This window comes from Vollenhovia emeryi, unplaced genomic scaffold, assembly GCF_000949405.1.
Source record: "Vollenhovia emeryi isolate VEMERY1.0 unplaced genomic scaffold, V.emery_V1.0 DF939182.1, whole genome shotgun sequence".
Lineage (NCBI taxonomy): Eukaryota > Metazoa > Arthropoda > Insecta > Hymenoptera > Formicidae > Vollenhovia > Vollenhovia emeryi.
The window spans coordinates 606,110-632,079 of NW_011967184.1; positions in this window are offsets into that span (position 1 = coordinate 606,110).

Genomic DNA, 25,970 nt, shown 5'->3' on the forward strand with positions numbered 1-25,970 from the left:
TATGGAAAGACTCACCCTGTATATGTGTGTGTGTGGGGGGGGGGGGAGAGGATATATATATATTCTTAGACTGCACTCGTTATTCTTTACCTTCGACTGCTGTTGGCTCTGTAGATTACATTCTCCCAAAAATTTTCAATGTTAGTCCACTGCTTCAAACTTTTCTTGGTCACCGTATTTTGCGCTGGCACGCCGCCCAATCGCAAAGGGCTTTACGGCTTTACTCCTAAAAATCTGGCCTAGGGACGACAGTGCACGGGGAATGAACCGCTCGCTTGAAATAAATGCCACGTCATGCGTCAGCAAAGTTTCCCGTACCTATACATATTTCACGGGGAAATTTCGCGGGGTACGATTGCCAAGCTTAAAATGCAACGGCGAAGAAAGAGGTGAATTTGTGGAGCAAACGTTTAGGAGTCCGAGTATTCTCGTAAACGATAAAAGTTGTTAGTTCTCGACGCGCGTTTCAACACCGATTATTCATTCTCAGAGAAGTGATTTTATATCGTCCGGACACGCGTATATCTCACACACACACATACACATACTTTTGTTCCTGTTTCTCTTCCTCCCTTACTCCAGGGGGAAATTTAAAATACAAAAATGTTCGCGCTACCGGTACTCGGAGAGCGGAAACGCGATGCGGGATCCGAGATGCAATGGCGGCCAAGTTCGCCGACGAATCGACGAGCAATGAAAAAACGAGCCGTTGATTAAAGACTTTTTACATTCCCCTTTGGCCTTTGACGTTCCGAGTCCCGACGCGCCCGAACATCGGGCTCTCTCCCGATACGCGCGTTGCTCGAGAACGAACGGGGGTCTCCCGCGCGTTTCCCGTGCTCGATCGACTTCAAAGGAGTTCACCTCTCGTCTAGGAGTGCCTCCATTCGACCGGGGCGGTTCGTCTTCGTCTGCCGTTCACGCGTATACCTCACATCCGCGTGAAGGGACTCACGTTCGCGACGGGTAGGTCGTTTCTATTCCCGAGCAGCTCTACCGGGACGACTTCCCGTCTTGTTTCATGGCTTCCTACATGCGCGACAAGACTGACAGTGAGACGTTTCGCAATATTACGAGAGGAAACGCGGCATCTTAAAGTCAGTTAACATATGCATATATCTAACAGTATCTGATAATCGTTTGCCCGTAATACTACTTTGTTAAAGCGCTCTCAAAATTACAAAAACTTGACTCGAAGTCGATACGTGTAACTTCGCGAAGGATTATTTCCAATCGAAATAACGCAGATCCTTGCAAGCGCCGGGTATCTTTGCGCACGTGGCTTTAATTGAAACACTTCACCGCGGTAGCTATCCTTATAATTGTGGCACAAAGGGCCGTCACTAGAAATTCATGGATCGTAGGGTCAATATATCCAAGTCCTGCAAACTTAAGGGAGTTAAGCCGCGTTAGTAGTGTCACAGTCGCAGTTAATTAAGGGTCCTTTCTAGGAACTGATTGCACTAACGTTCGTTAGCGGTAACTCCGGTTGACTAAATGTTGTCTACTCGTCTATGCCACAGATAGGTATGTAATCTGGAAATAGAGAATTGCTAACCGGAATGGTTTAATCCAAAGTGCTTCTGCTACCTGCGGGGATAGCGAACCGGATCAATATCGTAATGCCACCGTAATTGTAATCTTCTTGCCATTAAGATGCGCGCAGAGAGACGGAAAACGTGTGTCAAACGGCGAAACCGATCCACTGAAACTGTACGCGTTGCAAAATCTAACCGACCAATGGGCGTTTGTTTCCGGAAGAATCTCTTCTACCCTCGTATGGATAAAACACTCTATATTCTCCATTTTTAATTGTCCATGCAGTGCGGACTGCGACGAGTTGATAGAAAATAAATTGAGATTATCGGCGGACGATAAAATCAGGCGACGAAATAGAGCCGGGTGGGAAGAGACGAACTTGAAAGCCGAAGAGCGACCACTTCGGCCGTTTCGCAAGAGAGATTCGACCCCGTCGTCCCGATACTAAGATCGCGAGGATCGTGTTTCTAGCTGGAGACTTTGTCCGTATGTCCATTCGGTGATGCAATTCTCATACGTGTATATTTCTCAAGTGTTTTCTACACGGACAAGCGCCGAGTCGCGGCCGGTTAAGCAACCCCTTCTCAGATCTCGGGTAACGACGGAAGAGGGGACGGGCGGACAAATGACGGGCTGATCGACGGCAGAAATGGCCTTTCAATGTCACAGGTCCATTTCGCGTTTTTCCGACGAGATAATCCGGCCGGCGATTGGTTTCCCGTCTAATAGCCTCGATACACGGACGGGTCATCCATCCCGAGAGGGGCAAGCGGCAGTTTACTTAAACCCTCGCGCCTCGAACTACATTCCTGAAACATTCATCAGGCGAACGGCGTTCCCTGATGCGCCTCGTTGCGAGAGATTTACCTACCTATCCGCCCACCTATTCGTCTCAGCCTCGTCCTCGCGAGAGTACATTACTTGATAAATAATGGACTCGCGCACCTGAAGAGACAATGGGACTACGGCTTTCATGCCTACTTTGGCTAGATTAAACCTCTGCGAATTAGACTGCGGCTGGGACTCGGTGAGAAAGCGCGCCATTTACGGAGAGCTCAATTTGCTTTATGCAAGTTATCCGGTTCTCCGTCATATTTGCTTTAATTTAAATATTGAAAAATGTGATTGTAGAACGTAACAACGGTGCAATTCCATTAAGGCGAATTACCAAAGTTAACGTTTGACAGTGATATGAAACAAAAGCGTGATAAATCAGAAATTCTGATTTTGTAGAAATTTATAATTAAAACTTGATTCCTTCCAATCGTCTGAAACGATACGAAACGACTCTCGCAATGCGTATCTTCAATTTTAAATTGTTTATGTCGGCGAGAGAAAAATACTGCCGTGTGTCTACGACCCTTAACGAGGACCTACACCTTCGCGAATCATAGGAATCAGCCAGCCAGATGCTTTCGATCTCCTCTGTTAAGCCCTACCGGTCTCTTCCGTAGGTCCGGCCCAGCGGTTCTCTCCGACAAGGGTCTCGAAAGCTCAGCGATCACAACGAGCTTAAAGCCGTAACGTTTGCGGTTCACTTTTCGGCCGATCGCCGCGAGATTTATTGCGGCGTTCCATTGGATTCGCAGGTTCCTGAGGGCTCGAACGCCCAGGGCTTTCGGCCGGTCGAAGGCCATCGCTTATGGACTAACCTCTCTCTCTTTCTCATTTGTTTTCCAATTTCTCTCACCGCGAGTTTCTTCCTATTTAATTAATGGACAAGGAGGCGAACTCGAATTTATAGTTGCGGCTGACCGTAATGAGGAGAGCGTTATTAATAACAATGGGCCTCTAATAAGATTTCGTGGAATGTTGCACGTCTGGCATTATATTGATTGGCACTAATTACAGGCAAGCTCTATTTTACGAGAATCTACATTGTATGTACATGGATCCCTCGTGGACATTTGCCCTTTTTCTCTTTTTCCCATTTAAAGGCGATGCCGTATATGGACGTCCTTTGATAGCTCGTTTAAAAGAATGGCAATTACAAAGTATCTTTATAAGATTGTCAATGCCAATTAGGTCGCGTCCGCTAAGTTTAAAATATGACGAGGATCATGTTCGGGAAAACTTCGAACAATTATCAAAACTCGCATCGCCCTTTTCCCTTTTTTTCCATTTAAAGGCGACGCCGCAAATAGACGTCTTTCGACAGCTCGTTTGAAAGAACGATACATTACTGAACGAATAAAAATTCGATTCGCTGACAATTAAATCGCGTCCGCTAAATTTGAAGTAAAAATATGACGAAGCTCATGTTGGGGAAAACTTTGAACCATCATCGGAACTCACATCGCCCTTTTTCCCCATTTAAAGGCGACGCCGCGAATGGACGTCCTTCGATAGCTCGTTTGAAAAAACGATACATTATTGAACGATTAAAAAATTCGATTCGCTGACAATTAAATCGCGTGCACCAAGTTTGAAGTATAAAAATATGACGTGGCTCATGCCCGGGGAAACTTTGAACGATCATCGGGACTCGCATCGCCTCAATTATGCATTCTTCCCGGTTTTACAAAACGACACTAGCAATAAAGAGCGAGGGCTCACGTCTCTACGCTCCTCGACGCGCTTTTGGCGCGCGGCGAACGAATAATAAACGAGACATCGGCCGATTCGAGGCACGCGTCTCGATCGTCGTAGTCGTCGTCGTCGTCGTCGTCGTCTGTATTCATGACGCTCGCGCACACGAAATATCTCGCGGCGTTTCCGGTCCGGGGAGTTATCAAGGTGTACGCGAAGAAACAAATCGAATAACCGTAATACCATTTTCCGTCGTCGGGCGGAGGGGACGGGAGAGACACACCGGCTGTGTATAGGAAAATTCACTCCCGCGAAATGGCTGGTGGCTGCGCGTACGCCGACCTACCTTACCCCGCGTCTCTCGTCGGGGTGATAAATTCGATACGTCTTTTCGCCGATACCCCCCTGAGAGTCGCTTCCGACGGAGGATACGCCGCTGCAGACATCGCCGGTAGATGCATCCCATTGCGTACGCACACACGCGCACGCAGTCGCGTCGATGACGGGCTTCCGCGGTGGAGGATACGCGCGCACATAAGATATTTCTTTATTCCGCTCACAGCCACGCAGGCTCAGACTATCGCATACGATGCCTTCGATTTTTATTGCGATCCGTCATAATTCAAACGAATGCGAAACAGGGATGAAAATTTGTGATGTCGAGTCATCTTGATATCTCTCCGAAAAAAAAATAAAAGTTTTATTTCTTTTCCGACAGAAAGGTAGAAGTGCGCGAGGTATTCGTACAATGAATTCTTCTTACGACACTTGTGCTAAGAATATAAAAGCGTGCAATTTTTTACGATACTTGAAAGAGATTCTTGAATTAATAAACTGTTCTTTTTGCCGGTTTATTTAAATATGCTCTCTATTTAAATATAATCAGGTTTTATATTTAAATTTATATACATATTTTATAATATATATATTAATATACACATTTTTTATAATGACATTTAATATGTCAAACTCAAATAATATTCGTGGCTCAATAAAAAGTGAAATATTTTACATTGAAAATAGAAAATATTTAATGAATATGATTTTATTAAATTTTTGTGAAAAGAAAATACCACGCAATTACAATTAAAAAGAATCTACGAGGAAAAACCAAGCAGTAGTATGATAAATGTAAGATAGTTGAATGGTCTTCGACGCTCACGATGGCCGCGCATACTGAACACCGGTCTTACTAAAGTTAGGTATGCAGCGTCCATGGTTCGAAACCCAGCGTCGCCGGTGAAAACGAAGCGCGCGCGCGCTACACTAGGCGAGAGAGAGAGATCGTTATATATCTTTCTCTCTCCTTTATTCACCCACAGTAACAGCTCCTTGTGTCGCCTCTCAATGGTACACAAGGCCGTTCCCTATCTGTGGAGATAAAAGTTTCTGGGCGCTATATTCTAGAATAATTGCCATTGTTCTAGCAATACGACAATCCAGATACAATTTTTTTATTGCTGTTATAATTATACGAATATTTAGAAGATGAAAAAAAACATTTTAACCTTTCGTGATCACTTCAGTAGAACATCACACTGGTTACACGAGGTCCCAAGTGACCCCAGCAACTTTAAATAGTTGCCACGTCTAAACTATTTTGTTCTACAGTTAAAAAATTACTGAACATTTTTCAAATATACTAAAATACGCATCAAAGTTTGTTAAATTTTAATTTTAACGTGCCCAAAAGGATTGCAAGTGTAAAAATCTGAAGAAATGACATCTTTTTATTTAAAAAACTGCATAATTCTTTAAATTTTTAATTATCTTGGGAGAATTTGAATGGTGTGCGCCAGAGATACGACGTTTTAAGAAAGAAATTAGTGCGCGTTCCAAAAAAGGTGTTTATTTTTAAGAACGAAGAAGATAATTTTAGAGAAAAATGAGATACGCAATTATTACAAAGAAATGTATTTATTTATATAATTTCTTTTCAGCCTTAAACTTCTACGGTGGCCGAAGCGAACGTGTGATCACGAAGAGTTAATGTTAAATGCGTGAATCATTTAAGTATTTTTAGCAATTGAGTATAAATTCAAGCGACTGAATAATGGCGTATTTTTAGAAATTAAGAGCCAGCGACGTATGAAGATGGTTACGGAGGGGGAAGGGAGGGATTCCGCTGGATAAAAATGTTTTCGTTGCGTGTCCGTGACTGTCAAGGCTTTGCCAGATCCGCCAGTGGTTGCAGCTGTAATCCCGCGACTGTCGTTGCAATTTTCGAGACCGTAGCATTTTCCTCCACGTCGCGCAGACGTGGGGAAATATTGGCGCTTCATGCTCGAGCCGGCTGAAGTGACTCGGAATAAAATAGGATTAGCTCGCAATTGCGCGCGACCTACCGATACGAACTAACGTTCTCGCCCCCCCCCCCTCCCTTTCTCCCCGCCCGTCCGTTCCGCTGTCGTATTTCCTTTCGCAAACCGCGGAAATTTGCATAATTAAGATATTCAAACGACCATATTTGCACCGCCAAGTTTCCTTTACGATCGTGACGTTTTAACGCGAAGTTAACGCGAACGCCCGTGGGAATTTTCGATCCGATTAATCGCTTCGCGGGGACGGTGCAATTATCGTCCTAGATTATCGTTTGGAAAATTTCGGGAGGTGACAATGACGCGCGCCGTTCAATTTATAGGGTAAGACGACCAAATGCGGATCAACAATTTGACGAGTCGCTAATAAGCGACATTTTAAAGTAATTATAATAGAATTAATTATAATAGAATTAAAAGTTCCAATATAGGACCAAAATTTCGACTCGGGCGGCCCCATTTTTTTCGCACTCGATTTTGGTCACGAAGCAGGTACCAAATGAAAGATCTCGTCAAGATGATCACAGATATGTTGGTCTCAAAGTATACCTATTTAACGTTCCAGAGATATCGGGCTCCAAAAATTCCCAGGACGTAAGCGATGAAGCCGTCTGGACAAACCATTCCATTTGTTTGGAATGGAATTGGTACCTTTGGAGCCCGATATCTCTGGAACGTTAAATAGGTGCACTCTGAGGCTGACACATCTGCGATCATCTTGACGAGACCTTTCGTTTGGTACTTACTTTGTGGCCAAAATGGAATGCGAGAAAAATGGGGCCATTTGCCTGCAAACACTTGTTCTTGCTCTTTTGCTCTTTTATATCTTTACAACTCTATGCTATATTGTCGACATCGTAAAAGACATCGATGTGTTTTTACGTCGCTTGTTAGCGACTCGTCAAATTGTTGATTCGCATCTGGTCATCTTACCCTAATTGCGCGCGGCAATTAAAAAATTCCGCGAGTTCCGCATTCCCGCCCGCGCACTTGCTCCGGGAATTCGAAGATGAAGACGCGCGAATCGCGTTGTTAAACGAGGGCGGTGCACGCAAACGAGCACTCGATACCGGAGCTGGAGGAGCAATGGAAAGGAGATAACTAAAAAAATCCCCGAAGAGAAAAAGAAAGATAGGGAAAGGAGCAGTCGCGAACGTAACGTAATGAAAACCGGTCGGTCGGATCGGCAACATTATTCTTGGGTTTCGCCCGACGGGCGAACGGGCAAGGCTTACCGACCCGATAAACCCAATAAACGCAGTTTTGTAGACAACGAGCGTCGGCTAATCGCGCGCGATGGAAACAAAACGACGCTGCTACTTTTCCGGCGCTCGTTCGCGCACGTTTACGTGTACACGCGTACTCGAGCGGCCCGAAGCGCGCGTGTACCCGCGCGTACGTGCACGCGCGTACGTCCGTGCGCGTCCTGGGGGGGTTGCGGCGCGGCGGGATGTGTACGCGGGCGTATCGGAACAACTCGCAATCGATACGCAAATCCGGGCCAACCGTACGAGAGAGAACGCGATATATATATTTTTTTTTCTCCCTTTTCCCTCCGTCGCCGCTTCCGCTCGGCGGGAATTTATCCTGCGTTTATTTTCCCGCTCCGCCGTGATTCTCGTGTCCGCGGTCGGAATTAGCCCCCGTTTCTCATTCCAGTCACGGTGTTTCTTAATTAATAAGGGCGTGTAAAGCGTGATGGATACGTTTACGAGAGGGAATTGAATGCGGGGAGCAATTTCCACGCGGAAGAAACGATTCGAGACGTGCAGTTGCCGGACGCGGCAGACTCGAACGACGCGCGAACTAAAGCGAGGGGGAGGTAAGATACGGATTTCTACACGGGGAGGGAATTTTCTCTTGAAATTTATCCTGAAAATCATGCGATCGCCGGACAACGTGACATTCTGAAGAATTTTATGCGAGTTTTTTGAAATGTTACCGTACATTTTACTAGTAATTATAATTAGTACATGTATCAACAAGAACAGTGTAATTGAAATAAAATGGTTGAAACAACATCAGAATGAATGAATGAAAAACATCAGATAGTTGCCTTAATAATCTGGATATTTAGTTCGAGGCTTGAAATTAACATCCATAGCAAGTACAATTTAGTGAATTATTTATCTTTGTGGCAGCCCGTGACGTTTAATTCAAGCAACTTCATTTTTAAAAAATTCCACAGCATCTTTTTTCCGTGTATACACTTTGCTGGTAGAACGCAACGGTAAAATTTCGAAAAACTCTCATAAGATTCCTTGAAATGCCGCGTCGTCCCGCGCTTACATAATTTTCAGGATAAATTTGACAAGAAAATTCTCCCCGTGCAGCCGACGTGAAAATTTTCGGTGGAGAAAAAAGGGCTCCTTCCATTTCCGCGATAAGAACTCTATTATCCAGCGTAAGCAGAATTGGCGACAGTCCGATCGGGCTGCTGAAAGATGGCCGGCAGTAATAATGACGTTCTCCCCGGAGGACACAGGTCGGTTATAGAAGAACACGGTGTAATAACCTTCGTGGCCCAGATACCGGGGGGAAAATCGAAGCCCGGGACAGACATATTGAATGCTCGAAGGTAGTTTCGTCCGGAGCTTTTTGTCCTACTTCTCTCCCGAGCGACCCGCTAGAGAGGCTGCGACCTCTTACCGTCCGCGACTCGCAATCCTAACCGAGACATCGAGACACGTGTGTATCCTGCAAAGGACCGATAGATTTCGCGGCAACCTAAATCTCCTCGAGTCGCTGTCTCGTAAGCTCCACGCGACATGATTTCGCCGGCAAATAAACGCCACGTCCCGGAAAATACCGCGAGGTCCAATGCGAGATAGTTCAAGGGACGATGGGAGCGAATAAGGATGTTCTTAAGCTATTTAAATCACCCTCGAGTGGTAACTTTTATAAATAGCAGCTTTAGATTCCAGCGATTTCAACATCTCTCTGTCTTTATAAGTGTTACTTATTGGAGGAAAATCTCCTATTAGATTAGGAGATAGGCTCCTAATATGAGACGACGGAGTTTCCGCTAAATTCTGTTGGCCCCACTATGAATTTATTGCCCCTGAAGTGAAATCTGTTTAGTGGAAAATTGACTGTTAGATCGTGTAATCGTTGCGAAAAAAGATTTGTGATTGAATTTGGACGTTGAAAACGTACTATCTCATAATAGAGGACTTTCCTCTATATCTCTGTATCTAACGATAAGTTTAATGTTTCACCTTTTCTCTCGCGTATGCGAGGCCTGGAATTACAAACAGCTAATGCATATGCGCGTGAAGATGCCGGAGGGGTCCTCATTTCTCCACCTGAAACCGCGAGGGACGTTTAATCTACAGAAAGATATTTGAAAATAATCGAATCGCCTTTGCTGCGCGGCATCGCCTCGTCCGATCGCGACACCGGGAGCAGATCGAAGTAATTGCTCGCTCCCTTTCCACGGCGAAATAATTCGTCCCGCTGGAATAATAATTATGGGGAGGGCTCCAATTTATCGTCGACTTTATAGAATTAAAAGCCACCGCGCCGCTGCCGGCGTCGCGCGCGGCGTATTCGAGGAAGCGGCGGTCGAGCGTAAGAGGAACACAGAGTATCGAGAGATAAATGAATTAAGAGGCCGAATGAATAAGCTTCGGCGTGCCAAGACGAGGCGGCACAAAGACCGTCGGTAGACTTTAGCCGCACGGCACTCACTCAGCCTCTTCCCCGCCCCTTTTCTCTCGCTCCTTAAGTCAGTGGTTCTTAATCAGGGGTGGATTCGTGTAACAGTTTAACAGAGTGCCGGGCTGAGCGCTCGATTTTTAAAGGAGTACGTAGATTCGACATTCGATTGCCGACTCGAGAAATAAGAAAACTTTCCGCACAAGATACACGCGACTAATATGAAGATAAATTATATGTATACATGTAATTCTTTTTTTTATAAAATACGCGAAAGTGATTCACGTGAATTCGAAAGTCCGACGGCCGTCGAAAGAGTTAAGAACCACTGTCTTAGATCCTGCGACACCGTCGTTGTCGCCCAGCCTCTTCCGCGATCCTCCTCTTTTTCATCTGCTTTGCTTCCGCATCACCGAACCGCCCTCGAACAAGTCGGCGGCCGCCATTGTCTGAAAAGTTCCATTGAATTCTGAACTCCGGCTGTGCCGTCGTAAAGGCTTCCTTGCCGGAATTAATGCGCGGGAAATGGAACTTTTATCGCGGTCCGCCTCTCGCCGGCGCGCGTATGTCGCCCAGGCGCTTCGCGACACGTGCGCGTACATTAATAAGGAATCAGGCGCGTGGGTGGTGCGCGACATTAGTTGAAATCCAGTTGAAATTGGACGGCTCTTGCGAGGGGGGCTGTCGCCGTTTCTTTCCGCGGCCTAAAACCGACGCTCCCGGTTTCCAATTACGGTGAAAGTCGGCCAGCTGGCTCGGCTGAAACGCCGGATATTGCAAATGTAGCGGAAACGTTGCGGCGCATGAATTAAGATGGATGAACACGTCTTATTTTCACCCGGCTTTTAGCGGAATAATGAAAGCGAGCGAAGTCGGGACACGAGGAGAGCATCCCCCGGCGACACGTTGGAGCGGCGTCGCGTAAGCCCGTGTAATTTGTCGCGCGGCAAATTGCCGGCACTTTACCATCGGTTCGGAGCGAATTCTTCGGCGTACAAACGGTGGGAGCCGAGTTTACCAAGGAGTTGGAGGATTAAGATCGATACCACTTCAAATACGCGGACAAATAAATTATCCGCGCCAATCTATCATTCGCCACGATCTATCATTCCGTCTATCATTACTGCCTAATCTTCCCGGATCGGTTGTTTCAATGATGATCTCGTAAGTCGCTCTTGGCAAACAGTTTTTCTCGTCAAATAATTGTTCTCTTCAGAGCTCTACACTGACAGGAAAAAAATGGTTGCAGTTACCACAGTCTCACTATAATTTATAGTCATTTTAGGAGCCAACCACATTTTTCTAATTCTTCCGACTACGTAAGTTATGGTTGACCTAACAATGTGTTATAGTTCTCATCGACACGATATTGGCCCATGCAATTTATGATATGGTTATCATAAACCAAAACGAGCTTTTAATTTGGTAAGGTGGACTAAAAATATTGCAATAATAGCCGCAAGGAAAAATTTCGAATAACTATATGTAATAGTAATAATCGTATTTATATTGGAAGTAACATTCCCCGCTTTTTATTATATACAAGTATACGTTGCGTTCACAATGTTAATTGATAACGTCTTTTTGCACTCATAAAGAACAGCACAAGACAGCATCTTTCAAAGAAAAGATAAGTAATCTTATGCGAATGTGAGGACATTCCGAACCACTTCACGTTTGTTTACCATGTGATTAGTAAGGTGGATGATAGAAATGTAGTTAAATTTACTATTATTGCGATTGTATTTACTACATAAAAATAATTAACTAATTTACTATTCATTACCTGGATATTTTTACAGAATAATAGGTAAAAGTTTATATTTTATAGTAATTTTTTAAAATAGTTGGCATCACTGTGTCTATATGGCTGCTATTACTAATATTATAGTAATAATTACTATAACATTGATATTCCTGACTATGATTATTTTACTATGCGATTATAGTTTCAAATACTACATATTTTTCTATCAGTGTATTTCGTGTGTAAATCTAGTACAGTAGAATAAAACTGTTTCGCTTTGTTAGTTCAAGAAAAAGTCGCATGAACGTTCAAAGAATCCAAGAACTGTTACCGTCTTTCACGGAAAAGCTGCAAGCTGATTGGCTACACGTTTCTTGGATCGTGGACACAAGGCTTGAGAAGAGTCGAAAAGCTATAAAGTCTCTCCGTATCTTGAGAAAGTCCTGCATGCTTTGAAACTTTCTTATCCGAATTTTTCCCTAATTAGCGAAGCAGCCTCGCTCCACCGAGCGGAATATCGTTACTGCGATTGTCTTTAAAAGTTATATTAATGATAACAGACACGTGCATGGATTAGAAGCGATCGCGCCGAAGTTTTGACGGCCCCGGTAATACACTGCAACACACGAAATTCGAGGGGCTGCCTTCGCACTTCAGCGGATCGTTAAGCGGCTACATTAATTCCGCGAAACTTTTACGGCTCATAAATCGTCGGACGTGTCCTCCGGGTTGACGATGAGCGATCGTTACCTGAGCATCGTCTCGCCCGGCTGCCTCTTGTACGACGCGCGCGACGAATCGATTGAATATTTTACCGCGTTGTACCTCGAGTGCATTCGCCAGCCGTTTATGAGAGAGCCAATTAGGCAACTCCGAACGCAAACCCGCACCGATTAAGAATCGGGAGGGTAATTTTGCGGTCGATCATGGCGATCGATAGCGGAACGCGATTCGATATTCGGCTCTACGTTAGGGATAAGTCAATCACGTCATCGAAGGCAATTTGTCATCTTCGGGGGACGTTACCTCCGAGGTGTAATCGATTTAAAGTTTAATCCACGTTGTTTACGGGACGCAAAGGCTTCGATAACGCTCCGAAATCCGATAACGCCTCGAAAAATAATTTAACGCGATAGATTCGAACGTTAGCTCGCCATAAAGAGATTTGTCGTCCGTGGCGTGAAAGGTGCTTTAGAGATTTTCCAACGAGCACGACGTCTTAATCTATCTGAAAGCCACGTATCCCAGAAAAAGCCAATATGACGTTCACTATCATAGACTCCGCGTTCCCTATCGGAGAATCTCACGAGTTTTCTTGAGCTCTGAGCTCCAGCACGCTAGCGAAATTAAGAGAAGCCTCGGACGGATCAAGTTTCCAGTGTTCGGCCCAGCCGAGTAAAAGTCTCGGCGTTTCCGGCAGGAATGGAAATTAGATCCCGCGGGCTAATGAGCGCGAGCGACGAGAACACGGGGATGAAAGAACAACGCGTCTCGTCACACTGGCAACGACGATAGTACTTTGATCCCCGCGTCGAGACGAGCCGAGATCATTTAGAGGCTCTACACTTAATTAGGATACCTCAAAATGTATTATACATTAGTTTTAAAAACGTACAGGGTCCCGAGTCGAAATTTTGGTACCATTTTGACGCTTTTAAGGACAATTTACACCCACTTAGCTGATCTATACACCTACATAGACGAGCGATAACCTACTTTCATGACATTATATTTTTCTCTACTCCTCCCTTAAATCTTTAATTCTAAATATTTACCTTAGCTCCTACTTAAAAGCCTACTTTAATGGTAAATTGGCAAAAGCAGAAATTTCCGACACACTATCAGTTTTTAAGTAGGTAGGAGTAAATTTTGTACTTGCAGTTCGACCTCTTTTATTGTCTTATGTCCTACTATATAATAGAATTAAAGGCTCAACGGAGGGCGAAAATTTCGACTCGGGGTATTATCAATTTTCATCTTGTCTCAATAAAGATTCGATTTGTCCTTTATCGTCCCTCGATAACGGTCTCGCGATCGCCGGCCGCATTTTTATCCCGCGATCAATTTCGTACTTTCCTGCATCGCCTTTTTATCTCGCGGCGATACGGTTGTTACGAGCGTTGTCTAGATTGCATAATCCATTGTGCAAGCTCCCGGGGCTTTGAGCTTCTCTCCACGTCCGGCGGATAATCCGAGATACAGGGCATTCCAGCGGGCGAAAATTCCACCCTTCCCCTTCCCCGCTGGCCGACTTTCCGCAGCGGCATCCGACGGAATTAGGGTAGGTTGGCGCGGTTTGTTTGTCTTTATTTGGAGCGCGCCCGCGGGCTGTGGGATTTTGGGGCGGCTTACGGTCGATTATTGTGGGAATATATCGGCAGAAATGGGTGGCGGCGGCGGTGACGGCGGCGTGGTGCGGCCGACGCTGCCGATCGGTATATCGCACCTGTGGGAGAGCCGGGGTCAATCGACGTATGTGTCTCTCCTAAAGGCGCACAGTGGCGCCGGCACCTCGGCTCTCCCTCGTCCCTTAACCAGCCCGTAATAAGTTTCGCCGGGACAAAAAGTATCACGTGCGAATTTATGTCCTCGGCGCACTCGTAATTTTAACAATTCGACCGCGCGCGGATGAAATGCCCGCGTTAAATCCCGCGACGAGGGCTCTCGCGGGCGCTTTCGTGGTAAGAGCTGTCGGGGAGCAAGAGGAGCTTTTCCTCCTCGTTACGGCGAAGCGCGCGGCGTAATGACGATTTACGATGTTTTACTATGCGAGGAGTATCTTGAGGTAAAGTAGGACGAATACGACTGACGTGTGTAACGGGAGTTATCCTGTCTTTAAAATCGCGAGTACCTTAGGCAAGGCACTACGCGTGCATCCGTAATCAAAGAGAATTAAAGACGCTCCGCCTAGTCAGAGCCTGATTTCCGAACGAGATCCCGTTCCGGATTCGCGCCACGGCAAGCTCGTTTCGAGCGTCGGCTGAAGAAGCGGCGCTCCGCATCCCCGGGAAAAATCCCCGAAAACGCGGCGAGGCGCGAAGAGCAACGGACAGTTGTTTCGCCCGGGATGATCGATACGGCGGGCGATTCGCATCGACACGCTCGGCCCGCGGATTCGATTCGACGGATGCGAGGAGTGCATCGTCGATTCGACGGTGGGATTTATCGCGCGTCGAAACGTCGGTGCGTTAAGTAATATCCCGGGGAGGCGAGATTTATTGGCGCAGCTTGGACTAACCCCGCGGATACGTAACGTCCCCCCGAGGATGTGAGCGCGCGCATTTTGCAGCCTCCGCCAGGAAATAAAGTCTCCCCGGCCCGGGACGATGAAACCGTGGAAATCTCGCGGAGCTTCTTATCGCGCGTATATCCGCATGCATTGCGAAATACGCGCCAGGTCGATGCGGTTTTCCCCACCGTCTCGCGACACGCCGTATGAATAAATGCTCCGAAGCGATATCGGGGCAATATAATGCGTCTTCTAATTCACTACGGTACTGTCTTATGAATTTTGTGCGCTGAAATTATTTATACAACAATTCACGAATAACTACACGGAGGGAATTTTCTCTTCAAATTTACCCTGAAAATCGCGTAGTCGTGGGACCACGTGGTATTTTGAGGGACTGTATAAAGGTATTTTGAAATTTTACTATACATTCCACTGGCAAAATGTAGGGTAAAATTTTGGTCCTTCGTTGAACCTTTAATTCTATTAGGATTTCTATTCTAGTAGGACCTAAGACAGCAAGAGGTCAAACTGCAAGTACAAAATTTACTCCTACGTCAAAACTGATAGCGTCAGAAATTTCTGCTTCTGCCAATTTAGCATTAAAGTAGGTCCTTTTAAGTAGGTGCTAAAGTAAATTTTTAGAATTAAAGATTCAAGGGAGGAGTAAAAAATTATAATGTCATCAAAGTAGGTTATTGCTGGTCTATGTAGGTGTAAATTATCCTTAAAAGTGTCAAAGTAGTACCAAAATTTCGACTCGGGATCCCACGCTTGCATGATTTTCGGGGTAAATTTTAAGAAGGAAAATCCGCGTGTAAGATTTAGTAATTTGTAAAATCTACGCGATCGTGGACGGATTCGGCTGTGAAATCCTTGAATTTTCGGGATCTTCGAGCGTCGGGATGCTACGATTATCTGAAAGAACGGGAACGTCAAGGCGCGCGCATATCGCGACGTGTGAGAGATAAAAGATACTTCCGACGTATTCTCGTCGATCTCAATAGAAACTTTCGCGGCAGAAATCTGTCTTCGTTATTTATCAGCGGCCCCTTGTCCATTTCGCGCGCAGATAAATCGCACGCTCGCGAGATGTCCGTCCCTCCGCCGTTTCGACGACGATTCAGCTTCGGAAAGTTGCGACAGTTTAACGAGATCAAGGCGCACCCGCGAGCACGATGCCGCATTAAGATACGCGAGATGATTGTTGGATACCAGCCGAGAGCCGGGCACCCGTAGGAAATCCCGTGGAAGTCGCTGCCATCCTCAGGTGTCCCCCCCCCCCCCCCACCACGGACTCGTGTTTTCTGTCTACACTCAGCTGCGAGAGTCGGGGCGGCTTCCTGCCAGACAAATTTTAATTACGACCGCTTACTCGCCCCGGGCAAATGCAAGACACGTCTCCCCGTTCCGAGATTGCGACTTTGACAGTTAACATTTTACAAATCGCACAAACAATTATTTTCAGACTACGATGGATTCAGCGGATTAAAACGTTGTGTCCGACTAAGCTCGCCTATACCGAGTCGAAATTTTGGTACTATTTTGACACTTTTAAAGACAATTTACACCCACTTAGCTGATCAATAGACCTACATAGACCAGCAATAACCTCCTTTGATGACATTATATTTTTCTACTCCTCCCTTGAATCTTTAATTCTAGAAATTTACTTCAGCTTCTACTTAAAAGGACCTACTTTAATGCTAAATTGGCAAAAGTAGAAATTTCCGACATTGTCAGTTTTAAAGTAGGAGTAAATTTTGTACTTGCAGTTCGACCTCTTTTATTGTCTTAGGTCCTATTATGTAATATAATTAAAGGTTCAACATAGGGCCAAAATTTCGACTCGGGCATATGTTGCCAGTTCGAAACCGAAAGATTTGAGGCCCGGGCATCCCTTCTGCAATTTCGCTTAATAAGATTCGAAGACAACGAAATTTTACGGGAGGCAAAATTCGCGCGGTCCAAAACTGATGAGCTAAACCCACTCTCGCGATTCTTAATTCATTCATTTTTTAACTTCTTTGCCGTTAAGGAAGCGAGGATTAATTGGAAGCGGGGAAGATTACGAAGAAAGGAAATCCCCTCCCGACGAGGAGCCGTGCGCGCGGGCTTCGTCCCGGGCGTTGTATCATCTCGGCTCGGGGTAACTCGAGGTGCATATTTCATCCCTTATTATTCGAGGGAACCGCGTGTTTCGTCGCCCGACCGCGCCGACGAACGGCCGCACTTTCATAACGCAGCTGCGAGCTTCTCCCCTTTCGTCTCGTTGATCCGTTAATTCATTTTATGCGACCGCGTCCCGCAAGCGGAGCGCAAACGGCGCGGACGGCGCGGCTGCATTAGCGTGTTAACTCGCTAACGCTCTTCTTTTTCGTTGTTTATCGCCCGACAGTCGGCCGTATCTTTTGTGCCCGTGCTTGGTGAAACGTCGCGTCGCCGCGTGCGCGATATTATAATTCGTAATTTGCCCCGGACTGCTATCATGAATGGGCCGTGCATCAAAATGCCGCTCCTTACGTTATAACATTTTAAATTTTCCTTCTACGAAAGCACCATTTTTCCGACGAATGTCAGCGTGTTTTACTTTATTAAAAAGTGTGTCACACGAGAGATCTGTCTCTTGCACGTAATAAATGATAAGAGTAACGCTATTGTAACGCGACATCATGTATAATCGCCGACTAGTATTTTTTCTGCTAAGATATTATCTTACAAATTTAATTATTCCCTGCAAAGGGGCTAATTAATCATAATTAAGCTATAAATTAATCCGGGCGGAAAACTCGAGACACGTTACGTGTTACTTTGTAGACAACTTGAACGAATCCCGAAGGTAAAAAGGAGGGCGTAGTTGGAGAGTACAACTAAAAAATAGAACTCGAGCCGGGCGAGTGTAGCCAAAAGAATAATAAAAAAGCGCCGAGAGTGTAATTAAGGAATATCGCTAAAAAGAGACGAGGTCCCTTTAAGTTGCGTTAAAGAGGGCAGCCTCGCGAAAATGACGAGAGGTCGCGAAACAATTGCTATCGCCGCTCGCCGAGTCAGCGCCGGGCCGCAGACTACGCCCGAGAGGGTGGGAATGAAGTAGCGAGAGGGAGAGAGTCCTTCAGGACTTCGACGAGCCGGCGGCAAGCGGAGTTATGATCCCACAATATCCTCCTATGATTGGATACTCGCAACTTTCTTGGCTACCCCTTTTCCCCCGCCGCGCCGGCCGACGCGGCCCTTCACCCTGCGAGTTTTTAGCATCCGTTGCACGTTCAACCCCGCCGCGGCGACTCGTCTCATTCCTCCTCTTCCTCCTCCTCCTCCTTTTTCTCAGTCGCGAAAAAGAGAGCCGGGGGGGGGGGGAGAGGCGGTGAGGAGAGTCGTGGTCTTTTTTTGCATGTCACAGGAATACCGCGCCGACCGTCCGTTCCGACTTCCTCGGTCGATTCCTCGCGCGAGGTGCTCGTATCGATTACCGGCAATTCAAGTGTCCGCTGTGACGGCGTTGCATAACGGGCTATCTTACTTATACGAGCTAACTTACGTAACTGGGAATTTCAGCCCGGGGACGATGAGAAACGGAGGGAAACACGCGCCAGCCTAATTGCGGCGCGGAGGCTATTCGCCGCCGACATCTCGAAACAGGAATCTCTCAGGACGTCGTCAGAATTGCCGAACGCGCCCCCGTCGCTGCATCCCGGATTTCGGTCACGCGCGACACGTATCGATCCTTCGATCTCCCTTTTTTTTCTCTCTCTCTCTCTCGGTTTCCTCTTTTTTCCCCCCCTCTCTCTCTCTCTCTCTCTCTCTCTCTCTCTGATGCGGAAGATGGGTATTCGACTTCGCGCCTCCTCTCTCGACCTCCGGCGCCGAGCGGAAAATTAAACAAAAAACCGTCATGATCCCTTTCAGCGGCAGGCAATCACGGAGGTTCGCCCCCTCTCATATAGCCGGAGGGAGCGGGGCGGAAGGAGAGAGGATGTCTAAAGACTCGCGCGACTGGCTCGCGCAAGTTCCTTTTCATCGAGGATTTAATATTACCCTGTAGCAGCCCAGAGCGGCACCCCATTTGATCTGCGTTGAACCCTTTCCTCCCTCTCTTCCCTTGCCTCTCTCTTCACGGTGCCGCCCCTTTGTTTCGTTGCGGCGGCTATCAATAGAAAACCTCGTCGTTGCCGTGTGTTCGGATTTTTCTTCGACCGTACGTTTCAAAACGACATTCCTGATAAAATCCTTCGGTGTCGCCGATTCGTTCAAAAGCTCTAATGCGAAGTCCATGTCAGACACTTCGACTTTCCCAGACCCGGGCGTTAGCCTCGGAGCATAGTAAGCAGGATGGCCCTCTTCCAGAGGGTCTTGTAAAGGCAGATAACAAATATAAATTTCACTTACCGCGGTAATCCCGGAAAGTCGCTCTCCTTTTTTGACAAAGCGAATGGAAATGTATATCGCGGCAGGATGTGAACTTTCCTCAGCGAAATGAATAACAGAACGGCGTGACAGCTGGCGGTAGCGGATCAATAATTTGCCGCTCAAAATATCTTCCCGTTATATCATTAAATAATGGTGCGCCGATGGGGCAAAGTAACGCGATGGATAATGAATAATGAATAATGATGTCCGTAATATCGTCGGTAACGAGGGTGTTTCGCGGCGCCGCGGCATAGTTGCGAGCGCAATTCAACGGTTGGGGGATTCAATACGGGGACGCTGCGAGTTGTTACAAAAGTAGGGCACTATCGTTAGCAGCGAGGGCGAGCGTAAACCTCGATAAACACGAAGTGTACCCAGTATTTTTTCGTCGATGCCTATCGTACTTTCGACTCGTCGTAATCTCGCCCCCGATACCATCGCGATGGCATCGGCAAATTGTTCTCCAGCCGGAAAACGAGAGCGGCCGAATGGCCTGCGCCTATCCGCCGCGACGCATGTCTTTTATAATATTACGAAAAGAGACACGGCATAGACAGATAATACACGAGTTTTATCGACCGATGGAAGACTTCGAGTCTGAATGAATGCCAAACACGGCGAGAGAGTGTATTTTCCCAAAAGTAGTTTTAACATGAATCCAGTGTTCAGTTAGTTTAATATAAGTTGACATCTAACCATTAACGCTTAATTAAACGACAGTTTTAATGTAAATTGATGTAAGTAGCGTCGTTTCGCTTATCAATGACGCGCGTGCAAGTTGATGTATCCATAAAATTTTAATTTGCACCCAAAAATCGCGACGCTTTCTTCGGCATTCCTCCCCGTATTAAAATCCATAAATTTCAAGGCCCAGTTTCACCAATCTCGCTTAGCTTTAATCTTAGTTTAACTCATTGTTTGTCTGCTTCTAAGAGAATAGATGGAAAGAGACAAAGGATGAATCGAGCCAAGCTTATGGTAAAGTTAAGCGACATTAATGAAACCGGGCCTCATCAATCCTTTGAACAATTCTTTAAATAGCTGAAATCGATCCGCGCATATTAATATACCAGTGTCTCGACAAGATATGCACGGCTTTTACTAAAATTTCGCAATCCGAAAAGGTTCGCTCTATTTCTCATTTAATTCGAGTCACCGAGAGACGCGCCTGTGTTGTCTCAAGCCTGTATTATCCGGAAACAATTATTCCCGCCAATTCACTGGCGGATCACGGAGTACTCCGGAGGCGTCCCCGAGATCTTTCTCAACCCTTCAGAAATATCACTCCGGCCGTTTCGCTGTCGGGGTCTCGAAAATATTATCCTGCCGGGTATATACGCCCGAGTCAACCCCCGTAGCTTCGTAATCCGCACGCGCGCGTTTCGTACGAGCTCGTAAAACCGCGCCGTTCGTGCTCGTAAACATTCCTCGAGACCCTTTTCCTGGTACGAGCGGCGCCCTTTTACGCCGGCCTGGCCGTCGCGGATACGCGCGAGCGGTATTACTTGCATGACCGGTCGGCCGGAAATCGCGCCTACCTGCATGGGACCTCGAAGCCGCCGCGCGATCGCCGATACGATGGCCGCACTCGGAACTCATTGACGATGCATGCTCGCCGAGCACTTGAGCTCTCGCCGACAGCCAAGATTACTTGCGAACACACAAAAAAAAAAGAAAAAACGATACGTGAGTGAAGTATCGAAGTTTTTTCTTTCCTAGAATGGAGAATGCGGTGAGGTCTCGCGTCGGAGCGATAATGTTTACCACGTACGTTCTAATGCATGCGTTAATTTATTCGATGAGGCAACTAAACCGCGGACAGGCGGACGTATCGTGAATTCGGAGCGCACACCATGCTCTCCTCCAGCTCGATCTCTCACGCGCGAGAGAGCCGTCCATTCAACGTTCCGAAATTATAAATTATTTTCTCACGTGTGCTCAGCCCGCGCGTTATCCCCGTTTCCACTTTGCGACAGCGGAAGACCAACCGCGCGGACTCGTCTGGCCGGCCGAGCTTAATGATTAATCAGAGTTCCTTCATTAGCCGTTCGCCGGCGCCGCGTGTAACTGACACGAGGAGAACGTCTCCGGCTACCGAATCCCCCGAGACGGAATTACGCGACCTGTCGTACGCGCGATTATGCGCAAGGTCCCTGCCCCCTTCAACACCCTCGCGAACCGGTCCATCCCGCTCGATCCCGTCTCCTCGGCGGGCATGTCGTGGAAACACGCGGCTCCCCTCCGTTCCCACCGCGGCGGAGTGTTTCGGACAGGTCGCTTCATGTATTAATCATACGAGCGGCGAGCATAAAATGCTCGACCAGCTTCGAGAAAGTGTATGTAACAACAGCTGCACTCAACAGACGAAAATTGTCGGGCTGTCGACTCGGCAGCGAGTTTCAACTTAATTTGCCGAGGGCTGATCCCAACGATCGGGCTCGATTATTGTTTAACGGCTGTACACACAGCTGCCCCTGTTTTATATTCAACAATTGCATAATCAAGTTTCCATTGAACGATACTCAGCGCGTCGATGAGTATTGCGTTTGATGTGCCCGCTTAGATATTAGTGCGCGAGTTGCGCCTCAGTTATATACAGGGCGTCTCATTTTAAATGATTCACGCAAATATCTCCAAAAATATGAAAGATACGGAAAACCGTTTCGAACCAAAGTTGTTTGGTTCGAAAGGGGACATAAGGTGGTGCCATTGACTTGATCTTGGATAGTCATCTGAAGGTCACGCGAAGGCAACCTTCGATATTTTTAATGGAATTTAAATGGAATGGAAACAGAAATATACAGCTGTTCTATTTGAGGTAGGATTTAACTTAGTTTCGCAGGTTAGCAATATTTCCGCCAATTTTCGAGAGATATTGTACGATAAGTACACTCGCTCTGCATTTTACAATTTATTTTCGTCATCCCCCGTCTACTCTCTAATCTCGCCCTGGTGCGTCCTCGAAGATTACGTCGCGACTACAACGTAATCCGCCGCGCGCAAATCTCGCGCATCCTGGCAGGATGCGACGTTGTCCGTTGTGTCCGGGAAATATTATTCGCAGGGAGACATTTTCAGCGCGACGTGGGAAGAGCTTTGATTTCGAGGACGCGCATCCGCACCGTAAGCCGCGGCCGGATCAGCGCTTGTCGTCGTCGAGGAATTACACAGCTCCAATCTACCCCGGTGACATTTAACCGCGAACATCGCATTAACATTTAACGCATGGATAATAAAACAAAATGGAGGGATGACAAGTGAAGAGCGCGTGGAAGTACGCAGATACATCTCAGCCATTATTTTTGTCTCGTTCTAAAAAATCTCTACCTTGCCATTGAGATTCCAAATTTACATGTTCCTTCGTGGAATATTCAATTTAGTCAAAATGTTGTGCGAAACGGGCGTTGCACAACGCGGCCTGCGTACACCCCGCGGCGTCAGCCGGCAAAATCTTAAATCCGCTACTTGATTTGCGGGCGTCCCTTTTGAAGAATCACGCGACCGCATATGCGGGACCGACTGTAGATCAGCGCGACAGGATTTCCTCTCGTGGGAGCCCATCTCCCGCGCTCGCTTCCCACCCGTGCAGAATCCCGGCGCGGCGTGTGCATAATGCATGGCCGATACGTGTCCGCGTTATGATATTTCTCGCGATAGAACCGGCAGTAGAACGCTGTTACCCGCGCGTTCTACTGTGCATTCAGACTTCCGAACGGATAACTCCCCGACGACGAGCTCACCTTCGGCCCGCGCTCTCGATCGCTCGCTCTTTTGACGGCTCGCCTCGGACCTCCGGATAACTCGACGCGTTCCTGATTTACTTCACGTATCCTTCCGCGCGAGGGAACGCGAAAGGGACTTTGGGTCCATCCTCGGGAATTTTAAATATATTTCGTAGGCGGCTGGCGAATCGCGATCAGATAAAATTTGTTGATCGAGGATGTTTACAATTTCGAACAGGTTCTTTGGGATATATTGGATTTCCGAGGGACGCCACCGTAGGAGATGCGCGATATTCGACTTGGCGAAATACCCTTCGGAATGGACCTCGCGAGCGCGCACTTTTCTGCAGAGTGATTTCAAAAGATTCTTCTTCCTTGCTGCTTTCGCAAATATACATATATACTCTTAGATATACGTGCACTCTTTTTTTTATCAATACAATAAATTTACCACTACATTTGTATAATGGCTTTACCTTGTACACTACCTGTACAGCGGTGAATTTACTTTATTTAGTGGAAAATTAATATCCATTTGTGGAGATTCGTGTCAAGTTGAACTTGTGATCGGTAATTCGACAATTTGCATTACGACTTATTGACGCAAAGTTTCGGGACTCCTTTCGTGTTCGGGCATAACTTCGTATCGTGTACTCGTACAACACGAATACAAGCTGATATTAATATTTCCTATTCCATTTGCGTGGAAGTCATCTGTGAAGGAACTCAAAGTCAAAGCGGATAGCTTGAAACATTTAGCTTCTTTGAGACTCGCCGCGGGACTTCTACGCTGGATTTCTGATTACCCGAAGGGCTTTTCTATCAAGAGAAATATCCGAAACGACTTGCGGCACGGGCTTTCGAGTTAACAAGAACCACAAAGCAAATGAGAGCGACGTTAGCGTAGCCGGCATTATGGTCCAACCTCGCTGTAGGTAGCTTAGTAATAATAACATTATGCACCGTAGAAATGTGCTACAAAGGTCAGACGGAATTCCAGAGAAGCCGCGTGCACCTCCATACAGTCGACCGTGAAGTAGCGGAATTTTGAGGAACCCGCGTTTATCAGATCGCACTCAAGGCTTTCATGATGTTTCGACTTATTCAGAACGAAATCGCAACAAGTTTTAACAGGACTTGATTACAACTCTGAGAGGGAGAGAGAGAGAGAGAGGGGGGGGGGGGGAGAAAGAGCGAGATCTTCATGCGCAGCGTTCGTAATTCTTTTTGTAAGAATATCTTTATTAAAAATAAATACGGCGCAACCAGCGACATGTATACATAGACCAAGCACCCCTATGCTTTTGCCATGGAGCGGGTGACGCCGAAAGTTGGAGGCAGAGATGGTTGATTTGTACCACTGCTTTCTCACTCAAGCTTATTACCTACCCTTTTCATTGGCGGCGATAGTATTCTAGACAGTGGTACAAATCAACTATCTCTGTCTCCAGCTTCCGGCGTCACTCGGCAGACCAGAAGGCTTGGTGTATGTATACAGGGTGTTCCAGGAGGAAAGGTCAATATTCTGGGAGGTGATAGTATCGGTCGTTTTAAGCAAAAATGTTCATATGAATATATGTCCCATTCCCCACTGTTTCCGAGACAGAGCTACCTGAATGTCTCGTGTATTCACTTTTCTCTGTACACTTCACTCTTCGCCCAACCTCATAAACGCCTGCGGAAATTTACTCTTATACGTCCGTTGACTGTTGTGCTGATAACATTGTAGAAACGTTCAAAATGCCTCGCATATTCACAGATGTCGAATATGCAGACATGCTGTATGTTCACGCGGTTACTGTGACGGTAGCGCAACCGCTGCTGTTGAGAAATACCGTCGACGCTTTCCCACACGCAGAATTCCGAATCGTAAAGTGTTTTCCAAGGTTCTCGAAACATTGCGTGAAAGTGGAACGCTTCCCAGTGTTCATGTTTCATCTGAAGGACGTCAACAATATGTGCTCTATCTCGGAAACAGTAGGGAATTGAACACACATTTATATGAACATTTTTGCTTAAAATAACCGATACTATCACCTCCCCCTTTTATCCTGGAACACTCTGTATATGTCGTCGAGTGCGACATGTTAGTAGAAGGAACAAATCTTACGCACGAGTGCTATTTCTCCTCGCGTTTCTAATCTGTGGGACGATTTATGTATTTTTTATCTTCAATGAGGAGAACGTTGACTTGCGTAGTTTGATTATCTTATGAAATTTTTACTACAGAAACGCCAAAGAGTTGCTTCTGGGCCCGTAATTTATAACACGAATAAATCCTACGTTAAAGATAGAGGAATCTTGATCGGGCAAGGTGCCCCGGCTATTACCATTTCTTGTCGCGATAAAACGAAATATTCCCGACGATTCAATCATCCGCGGCGCAATCGCGCGCGCATTAAACGCTTGTCTTGGCAACAATAAAATCGCCCCGGGAGAATTCGCCGTCCCGAAGCAATTTCAGATAATATTGGCGTGGAGATGAACCGGAAGGCGGACGAAGAAAAGTGATTAGAAAGTTCGCCGGCGATTCCCTCGGTTAGATATCGATGCGATTCCTGGCAATTTCCGTGCCGAGCCATCGTCTCGATTGACGGGCGCATCGGACAGCGGGGCCCGCGAACGTCGCGTGCAATAACGCAATATCAACAATTCTCCCGTACGGGGAACTCCTCGAGAACTAGATTGACGTAAGTGGAAAAGCGACGTCGCGACAATGAATATAAATATGTCTGAACGAGCAATGCGCGAGCTTTAATTCTCGCGAGCTTTAAGGGGATGCTGGAGTGATTCTGCACTTTCGCACCTTTTGCACTTAAAAC